The 10,758-nt window shown below is 49.0% G+C and overlaps 1 protein-coding gene across 5 annotated transcripts in view; it reads right to left on the minus strand.

Annotated features, from left to right (window-relative positions):
• The window catches only part of PTPN14 (protein tyrosine phosphatase non-receptor type 14), a 190,279-nt gene extending 179,808 nt beyond the window's left edge, over nt 1–10,471 (minus strand). For 3 of the 5 annotated variants that reach the window (XM_006074263.4, XM_044942703.2, XM_044942704.2), the window contains exon 1: nt 9,901–10,469. The gene's annotated coding sequence lies outside the window, so the exon portion shown is untranslated. Of the gene's footprint in view, nt 1–9,900 lie in introns of all 5 variants that reach the window. The other 2 variants (XM_044942707.2, XM_044942708.2) reach the window with 2 other exon arrangements.
• Nucleotides 10,472–10,758: the final 287 nt, after the last annotated feature.

The raw sequence follows: 10,758 nt of genomic DNA on the forward strand, positions 1-10,758 counted from the left end.
ACCCTGGTAACAGACCAGTACACCCTTCATAAACCTAATACAGCATAATCCTCCTTCATTATGGTTATTATAGCTCTGCAGTGGGACACGTCTGCCGCAAAAATAAACCCTGCTGCCTCTCCTCTACAAGGACGTGTTGCTTCTCTATCCCAGAGCAAGTAGCATGGATGGCAGAAGTCACCCTTACAACAAGTGGTACCCCTTCACAGCCCAGATCTACTTCCATACCTAGACTCACACCGAGTCTCGGACACTGCTACAGAAAACATCGGCACAGTCTGTGATCATGGGGGGAAAGGACAACAAGAACAAACCAAAACAATTACACTATCCCCTGTCACCATAAGGTAAATGGGGAAAGCAGAAGAAACAATGTCTAAAACTAATCATGGGTTTGACTTACGAAATCCATGTATAAATCGATCCCTGGGTTGGGAAGATGCCCTGGAGGAGAGCATGACAACCCACTACCGTCGCAACAACTCCAGTACTCTTGCCTGGAGAATCCCATGGACAGAGGAGCCTGGCAAGCCGCAGTCCATAGGGCTGCAAAGAGTCAGACACAACTGAAGTGACTTATCACACACATGTATAAATCAATTCAGTCTACAGTCTACATTTCTGATACTGAATCCAAAAGATATTCCTTCCTTCAATTTGCTTTGAAGTTTTTTTGGACACGCTCTTTAAAAAAAAAAAAAAATTACTTCAATTAAAAACCCTAATCTTACATCTATGACTCAACAATTCCAAGCAATTATTGAATATCTACTTTGCAGCCAGTGCCAAGAACCCAAAGATAAATAAATCTACAAAACATGTCACCAAAGAGCTCAAAACTGTGGGGAGATAGATGAACAAACAGCTATAATTTAATGTGATGCATATCAGTAAAGAATGAGGAGAAGACCAAAAGAAGACAGACCAGGTGACAAGGAACTCTTCCAAATGATAAAAAAGGAATGTCGGACAAAACATCTAAGAAGATATAGAACAGAAGAAATTAGTATGTGATCAGATGGGAAAAGGAATTCATGGAAGAGTGACAGTAGACATTAGTCAAAGCCACAATGTTTCAACCGTGAGAAATGTTTCCAGCCCAGGCTAGCAGTTAGGTTAGGTGGAAACAAGAGCTATGCATGCAGAGCCTGGAAAGCTCAGCTAAGTTTGCACTTGACCTTGGGCAGCTTTGTGTATTGTTAAAATTAAGTACATTAGACACACAAGAGAACATGGTGAACATACACGTTCCAACCACTCAGCTTAGGGAATAAAAGAACACTACACTTCTCCCCTCACCTTCACTACCACCTCGTCCCCTGTATTTGGGGTTTATTGTCTTTCTGGTATTTCTTTACCCAGTTAACCCTTGAACGTGATCTGAACTACATGGGTCCACTTATACTTGGACTGTTTTCAATAATAAGTACCTACAGTGCTACCTGATCTGCATTTGTTGAATCCATGGATGTGGAACCACAGATATGGGGGCAGCGGGGGAGGGTACACAAGTCTATGTCACATGAGAATTTTCAAATGTGTGAAGGGTTGGTGCCCCCCCTCAATACACACACTGTTCAAGGTTCAACTTTACTTTTATGACTGGTGCATGTATCTCTGAACAGTATCAAACGGCAAACTAGATTTCAAGCAAGAGAAGGAAAATTCAGACGTGCTTTTTTTTGTTTTTGGGGGGCTGCACCGCACAGCATGTGGGATCTTAGTTCCCGACCAAGGATGAACCCTGCACCCCGCTACCCTCCATTCAGTGGAAGCGCAGAGTCTTACCCATTGGACCCCTAGGGAAGTCCCAGATGTGTTTAAAACAAGACTCTGAAGTGTAGAGGGTGGACTGGTCTCCGCACTGGCAGCAGCAGAACAGGTGACAAAGAGAGGTCGAGATAACTGTCTTTCCTGAAGGAACTGTTGTCATGGAGAGAAAAGGGGTAGCCTTAGAGGGGATCACCTGGGCAAGCAGGAGACCAGCAGCAGAAGAGAAGCAACAGTCTGGGGCAGTCTGTGCCAGGGCGGAGGAGGGGCGTGGAGAGCAGTGAGGCCAGTGGCAGCTCCTGGGCAGCTGGCAGGCTCAAGAGAGGGATGAGACAGGTTAACCAGGACACAGAGCACAGAGAGGTCAATGCCAAGATGAAGTGGCAGAGGGGAGACTTTCCTGGTGGTCCAGCAGCTAAGACGCCACGTTCCCAACACAGACAGCCCAGGGTGGGGCCCAGGTTCAATCCCCGGGCAGGGAGCTAGACCCCACCTGCGGCGACTAAGACCTGATAGAGCCAAATAAAGAAAGTTTTATAAAAAGTGGCAGAGGGGCCCAGTCGAGGGAGGTGAGATCAGGAAGGCTGTCCAGGGGAGTGGTGTTTACGGTGGACCTTTGAAGATGCTTTTGACAGGTTAGGATGGCTGAGCTCTAGGATTCCTGGGACCTGTTCAGGAAACAGCTGCAGCGTGGCAGAACCCTGGGGAATAGCAGGACATAAAGCTGAAGAAATCAGAGGAACATTGGTTGCGGGGTGGGGGGGGGGGGGTTGTTATTCATGGAGAACCTTAAAGGATCAAGCTCAAGTATATATAGTATGTACATGTAATTCATAACAAACTCACTTTCATGACCATGAAATCGGCCTTAATTCCTTTTACTTGAGAACTGAAATAATGACTAAAGCCCATCTCATGATTTGGGGGATAACATCAGTGATATCAGTGCTGCTTGTTACATGGTTCTATATGCAGAACCCAGGTGGCTCAGTGGTAAAGAATCTACCTGCCAAGCAGGAGACATGGGTTCGATCCCTGGTTCGGGAAGATCCCCTGAAGAAGGAAATGGCAACCCACTCCAGTATTCCTGTCTGGGAAATCCCACGGACAGAGGAGCCTGGCGGGCTACAGTCCACAGGGGTCGCAAAGAGCTGGACACGACTGAGCAACTAAACACCACCACCATGCAGAGCAGGATATCTTGGTTAAGGACAGGTTGGTATCCACTATGACAGTGTCACGGAGGGTTTCTCTCTTCCATTTTAAAGACTAGCAACTCAGAGGTTGAATAATGAGTGATTTGCCTTTTCCTCATTAATATAAGGCACTAAAGAAAATAATGCACAGAAATGAAATTAAACATATTCTAATCAATAGTACCTCTAAACTTGTGAAAACAATTTTGTTTTATGCCTTAAGCCCCAGGTGTTCCTACTTACTCATTTTTATGTGATATTTACACTCCTTTGATCTGCAAGGTTTCCTAGGTTTGAAAAATTGAGAAAGAAAATAACTACGTGTTTGAAAGTAACCAAGTAAAACAAAACAACAATAAGAGCCAGAGTCTCAGTAGCTTGAGAAAACAGCTCAGGGATGTGATTCGCCTCCTCAAATGAACAAATAAGATGTGTATCATAAACAGGACTGATATCTGTTTAACTTTGAAAATCACATGCAGTCATTAACATATAATCTTCCCAGCGTGCCACACCTCCTATTAAAGAATAAACAATAAATTCAACACCAAACTGGGCTCTAAACCTCCAGGTCAGCATTTCAGAAATGCAATTATTCATGGATTCTTTAAACACTTCTTTATAAAAAGTCAACTCCACTTCATTCTCTGCATAACAGCAATAATAATAGTACCTACTTTACAGCGTTGTTGAAAGACTTAATAGAAAGTGCTAAGAACACTGGAATAGAGTCAGCACCAGTAAAGGTAAGCCGTGGCTCTTTCTAGCCAACCTCCATACAGGGCAGGGATTCTGAACCAAATAAAATTAAGTCCTGCCGGGAAAAGCTTATAACTTAGTAGAGGAGACAGGGAGGTAAACATAAATAATATGGTGAGACAGAAATTACCGATAGAGCTAATTGCAAAGTGTTCTGGAACTATAAAGAAAGGAATGCCTCACTGGCGGTGGGAAGGAGTGTCAGGTCAGGGAAAGCTTTAGCTGAAGGTGCGGAGGCTAAGCAGGCAGCCAAGGGGAACAGGTCAGTCTGGGTCGGAATGTAAGGAATAAAGGAGAAGGGATTACACATCACCCTTAGGGTCTTAGGGCCCTCGCATATAGACAAGAAGAGGGAATGCAAAGGTAGTCAGGGTAAGGAAGCCTTATCATACAGGTACTAAGAAGCACAGTAAGAATTTAAATACTATAAAAGGTTTGCGTTTTAAAAAGCTCTTTAAGAGAAGAGACGAAGAGAATGTGAAAGACAGACTTTGAAGCTCTTGAACAATCCCAAGAGGCAGTGGTGTTGGAGGGAAAGGAACAAAACAAGGATACTTTAGAGACACAAACTCAAAGGATCTAAGGACTAATTGGGTTTGTTATGGGGGTTTGAGGGGCGGGGGCGGTGGCGCTGGGTGCTAACAAAGAGTGACATGTTGAAGAGAACTCCAAGTGCCTGGCTTCAGCAGCTAACTCAATTCATGTCAGTAAGACAGGAAATACAGAGGCAGCAGCTTTTGTGGCAAGAAACTAATGAGTTCAATTTGAGACAGGTAGAATTGGGCACGTATAGTGGATAAGTAGATGGAGAGAAGTACCAGATAAACCAAACTGTGTAGAACCGAGCGGTGGGGTCAGATGGGAGAGGGTAGCATGCAAATCCATTAAAATAGAAGCATCTGATTTATGCTCTCCATGGGCCTAGCCAGGAATAAGTTACCATTAAGTGACTCCCAGCCTCTCCAGAGCTCCAAAACCACCAGACCCAGAATCGTTCAAACCACTGCAGTGAAAAACGCAAGGCTGACAGGGGTGGATGGACCAAAATGGCTCAGCCATTCTCGAAATGCTGGACCAAGGACCTGGAGTATTAGCATCACCTGGGAGTGTCTTATGAATACGAATTCTCAGTGCCCACCCCAGACCTACAGAATCAGAAGCTGGGGTGGGCATGGGGGATAATACCAGCAAACAGTGTTTAATGAGCCCTCCAGGTGATTCCGAGGCTCACTACCGCCTTAGCTAATGTCCCAATTACCTGAAGGGAATGGAGTGTGAAAGAAAGAACTCCTGGGAGACAGATTCCCAAAGACCTGAGGAAATGAAGTGCTGGAAAAAGATACACTTTGCACAAAGACAAGCATCAGAAACTTTTGCTAGTTTTTAACAATGAAGCCAAAGGAGATCAAGTCAGCAGCCCTCACGGTAAAGCTCCCGGATTTAGGAATATCGGTCAGTACTAAAATCTCAAACATCACAAATGTGAAGAGGATGCTCAGCTTCACAGAGGATGTCATGCCACGCTTTTCCTCCTTTTCTCACCAGACACCTCCCGGTTGACCAGCATCAAGCACGGATGGGATGGCCACCTAGGGTTTATAGGACCTCTGGAAAGGCAACAGACTTCTGAGTCAAGCTAACTGACCAGGCTAAGGATGAAATCCTTGAGCTGGGCCTAATGGAGTCCCCTCAGGAACTAAGCCAAATCAGCCTCGTATCAGATTTTACATACAAGCTTGATCCAAGCCTGGCCACAATGTGGTTTTTTTTTTTCCCCCAGTAGCAAGGACCATAAAACAACTCCAACAAAAGCTTGAGTGGAGAGTGAAACAAAACCAAGCCAAGGCATATGGAACCAACAGGAAAAAGGGAAAGGAAATTAAAACAATGTTCATATGCCATTTATACTCCAACTTGGACACGTAACCACTCCTATCCCACAAAAAGGTACTTAGTCACTTACCTTTCACCTCAGCTACTCTAAATCCTCATCCACAAGAATTGCATCATATCCTCTAATTCAAAATTATAAATAATTCAGAGATTATTTATTTTCATAATCAGCATGCATGCAATACACAGCAAAGGCAATGGCTGGTCGTAGCAATGCGATTTCCTCTCCCTATCCACAGCAAAAACCACCGCCTGATCTGCATTTTCCTAAACCTTCTCCCTCTACTCTTCAAAGGGGTCTTCTTTCACCTGGGACCTGTTTGCAATCCTGTATCATGTAGGATCCTCAATCAATTTTTGGCTCTAACAATCCGTTCGGCTTCTGGAACAGTTACTACACACCTGTCCTCCTGACGTTTTAGGAGTTGTTCCTTTCTTCTAACATCCCCTCCTGCTGGGAGGCTGACATCAAGATCAGTGAGTTAATGTTTGCCAAATACTTCAGGCTTCTCAGATGAAAGGCAACATTAAAGTTCAAGCGACCTGAAGCTGGCAGGACCTGAGAGGCGCGTTGCAATTGACTCCTTAGACCTGAGCTTCAAAGAAGGAGAGCAAGGCTGCAGAGACTCATTTGTGCGGATCAGCTACCTTTTGCATTCTTGCTAAAGGCAGGCGGATTTATTCTAACATCATTTAATTCACTGGATTTCAACATTAGAAACGCAAGGATCCTTGTATTAGCACTAGACTCTCATTATAGGAAGCAGCATATGGGGGAAAGGATCCCTTTTTCTGCCCTTGTCTACATGGCTTTCCCTCCCTAAACTAACCTACTGCCTGGTCCTGCAACTCACACCCTCCTTCTACATGAGGGGCTAGCAGCTGCCAGCCAACACGTTTGCTTTGAGCCAACAGACCAAAAAAAAAAAAAAAGGTCAAAGACAAAGCCTTATGTGTATGTTGGCACGCATGTGAATTCAGGCTGCTGTGGAAAAAGTGGCACACAAAGAGCACATTCATGGCCACATATAACTCCTGGAACATATAAATAGTCATCCTTGACCCAACACCTACTCAGTGTGAGGGAGGCCCTGCTAGCAGCGGGGCACAGGGCATTACGCAGAACTCCCCACAAGTATCCTGGCAGGTTAACAACTACTGCCCCCACCTTAGAGATGAAGGAATGGAAACTCGGAAGGGCTGCAAAGTTCAGTCAACATCACAGCTAAAAGACGGCAGAGCTGGGACACAAACTGAGCTTATCTCGAACTCCCAACCCTGGATCTCCGGCTCCAGCACACCAACAGGCCAGAAAAGCTGCTGAATTTGCTACACACACCCCTTGAACCATTCAATAAGCCCTCCCCGGGGCTCAGACGGGGAGGAAGGGTAAATTAAATCAGTAAGGGGAGACCACAGAGTCTTATTTTAGACATCAATTTTAACCTCTTCTCCACAAAAACGTGCTTGTTTTCCCTCATTCTTTTTCAAGCAGCACAAGCAGCAATAATTGAATTGGCTAAAGATTTCATCTTATCTCTTTCCCCTGCCTTATCTCTAATAAGACACACTGCACTGAGGCTTAGAATGAGTTAAAAAAATGCACAGCATTTCGTGACTGAAGAAGTCCGAATGCAGGATTGCAGGTGACAAAGGATAAGAATATGGAACCCAGGTGGGGGACAAGGTGCAATCCAAGGGTATATGTTCACATCCCTGAAGCCCAAAACAGAAACCCTTAATAAGGAGGGAAGGCACTGGGGCAGGGGGAAGTTCTCATAGTTGTCAACTTCTGGCTCATCTACTCAGGAAAAGAATTCTCCCAAACATCCTAATTTTTCTCTGATTTTTTTAAGATTCCTCCACATGAAAATAGTCTAAATGCTCTTGCCATTACAGCTGTCTGTTCCACATGGTCCACACACACCTGAATATCTAAAGTGTTAATAATAACAACTATATGTTTAAGCCAATGATGGAGGCTGTACCGGTACCTGGGAATAGCAAGAGTTTCTCTTGAGCCATTTTTCTCATGAAGGTCCTATACCTTCAGGAAAGCCATTGTCCAGGGGCTGTTCTTGAGATAAAGAAAGGTGTGTTTTTGGTTTTTTCTTTTTTTTGGTGTGTGTGTGTGGGGGGGGGGGGTTGGGGGAGGTTGAGGCAACTTCCTACCCAGCACTGTAGGAAGGCAGTGTGCTCTTTTCACTCACATGTACTGGTCTGAGGTCACCGAGAGCTGGACTTCACCACCTCGGCCAGGACGCAGCCACTATGCATAATGCTACACCGCCACTTCAGGCCAGTGAAGAGGCACCCTTGAGCAGCAAACCACGCACTGGAGGCTCCTGCACTTTAAAAAGCTTTCTAGGCAGGATCTGCTGAATCCTGGACCAGAAGGCGACAACAATCTGCTAGAAGGCGTTCAGCTTTTCATAAAGTTTCAGGGGAAGGAAAAGTCATTCCTTCAACTGTGCTGATGCCGCGATGACGTGGGAAAGTGGAGAATACTACAAAAAACACAATGACACACACACGGACTCACTCTGCACAGCACAGACGCCCAGTCAGATTAGGCAAAAGGGCATCTGTGCTCTCCAGCTTCCACTCGTTAAGGCTATCATTCCCAAAGCACATGCTTTTAACGCCATCACCAAAAGATAAGGTGACTTCAATACAAGGTTCTGTAAGCTGCGGTATTATCACCTATTGCTGTCAGGTGGCCCTTTGAAAGGGAATCAGTACCATTCGATGAAACCAGGCATGAGCATGAGCCAATTAGTGTCAATGAAAATGTAGATGGTCCCCCAACCATTGCTTGTTGCAGAACCAGCATCAGGCATCCAAAGAGGGATGTGTGCGCCGCTGGAAGCTACTTGGTTCCTAAGTGCTTCCAGTTTAATATCTGATATTAAAAAAAAAAAGCTGTCCTGGCTACACTGAACCAACCAAGCCATAAATCCCCTTTCAGTGCCCAGCTCTCTACTAGGTATGATCTCCTTGCACCCATATTTTGGATGACTCTTACTTTGCACAAGTTCTTTCCTCTCCCCTGGAAGGCACTTTCCTAATTGGTCCTCTAGGTGAGCAACACCTTAACTCTCCAGTCTCAGCGCACACCTGGCCCCCTCACCTCTGGACCTAGCCTTCCCAGGCCCTCTCAGGACACTCTACTTCCAGATCAGCCAGTGTGTTTCCTCCGGCAGGCTGCAGTTACATCCTGTTTTAGCATCTTTGTATCCCCAGTTCCTAGCCCAGGGGAGAAACTGCCATACTAGGTTTGTTCAATGAATGGGCCAACGAACTAACCTATTTGAAGAAAGTCACACGTTGATGGAAACCCTGTAACCCATCCACAGCCGGTCTGGAAATTCCTCACCTTCACAAAGACCCAGCAACAGCCAGCCCCTAGATGGACTGAAGGCGAAAGCCCACAATCGGCCTTAAGCTGTAGGGAGGGGTGGGGTAGGGGTGACGGGACCTGGATGAAGTGGGAAGGAAAGGCGGGGGAGGGGGGGGTGTCGGGCCAGCGCTCCCTCACTGCTCCTCAAAAAGGTGAAAAACCCCTTCCGAGCGTTGAAACCCCATAAGTAGGGGTCATGCCAGGAGAAAGGGGAGACGGTGTCTGAACACCACCCTTGGAACTTGTTAATACTCAGAACTTGGGGCGTTCGAGGTGGAGACCTGCTCTTAAATTAGGGGGCCACAGGGTCTCCCTGTGAGTCGGCCGACAACCCAAGTAGGGGCCAAGAACCCCAGGAGTTTGGTGGCAAGGCTGTGGCCTAGTGGAAGGGCATGGAAATTTCTCCCTCTCAAGATCCTGTCTCCTGAGTAGTTGGGGGGACGGGGGACAGGGATGTGGAACAGAGGAGGGTCGCGGCGGGGGACCCTCTCCAGCTTGAGAGGCAGCGATGTCTTTGGCTTTCATCCTCCGGCCCCCGCCGTCTGGGTATCTCAACTGCCCTCACTAGGCCCTCTGTGGTTCCCCAAAAGAAAACGGCAGTGGGGAGGAGGGGGCGAGAGTGTGAGTTTCACCGTCCACTCTGCAGACAGCGCACACCTTCCATAGTAACTCTAAGCCGTGCGCATTAGCTGGCGGCTCCCACCGCCACTTAACAAGTCCAGCTGCCCGGCCCCTCGCGCTCCCGCTGCCCTGCCAGGCGTCCCGGGCCGCCGATCCCAAGTCGGCGTGGCCAGCGTTTGCCCAAGTCATCGACAAGGCGCCCGGAGCGCCCAGGGCGGCCCCCAACCTGGGGCCCGACTCCCCGCCCCAGACGCCGCTTACCTGCTTACATGGCCCCGTCGGAACCCCGGAGTCCCGCGCCGAAAAGCTGCCCTCCGCGGGCGGCGGAGCCCCAAGTCCCCCCAAGGAATTGATTCCAGTGGCTGGCGGAGGAGGGGCGGAGGGAAGGAGCCGGAGGAGGCGAAAGGGGAGGGAGGTTTCCGCCGCGATCCCGGCGCGAGAGTTGGCGCGGGGGCGCCCGGAGAAGGGGGGAAAGGAGAACCACCCCGGCGCGGGGCTGTCCCGCCAGAGAGGGGGCCGGGACGGGGAGGCTGGCCGAGGTGGTAGGGGGCGCGCCGCCAGGGGCCACGGAGTGGCGGCTGCTCGCCGAGGACCGGCGTCCAGAGGGCAGGCGGCGGAGCGAGGACGAGCGCGGCAACCTGCCCCCGGACTGCGCCCGCCGCGCCCTCTCCGGGGAGAGAAAAGTTGGGACGAACTTTCAGGGGCCGGGAGAGCCAGAGCGGCAGGAAATGCGAGCGGCCGCGAGAGGAGGGAGGAAGGGGCCTGGCGAGTGGGAGGGGACGGAGCAGGCGCCGGCGGCCGCGACTCCCCCACCCCCGGGCCCGGCTCGGCGGCGCGGGGGGAGCGCGGGGCGCGAGCCGGGGGCGGAGAGGAATGCGGCGGGGCGGGCGGGCGCGCGCGCGGGGGCTCGGGGGGGGCGGCGCGGGAAGGGGAGCCCCGGCTCCCGAGCCCCGGGCGCGCGTCCTTGGGGACGTCACAGCGCTGGAATCCGAGGAATGCCGAGCTGCCGGAGCTCCTTCTGCAGGCCAGGGAGAAGTCGCGCACTTTTATAAATGTGGTGGCTTTGGGAGAAGGTTTTCAAAGGTGAGGGCTGAGCAGGGAGGACGGGGTGAAACTCCC

Source organism: Bubalus bubalis, chromosome 5, assembly GCF_019923935.1.
Source record: "Bubalus bubalis isolate 160015118507 breed Murrah chromosome 5, NDDB_SH_1, whole genome shotgun sequence".
NCBI classification, from domain to species: domain Eukaryota; kingdom Metazoa; phylum Chordata; class Mammalia; order Artiodactyla; family Bovidae; genus Bubalus; species Bubalus bubalis.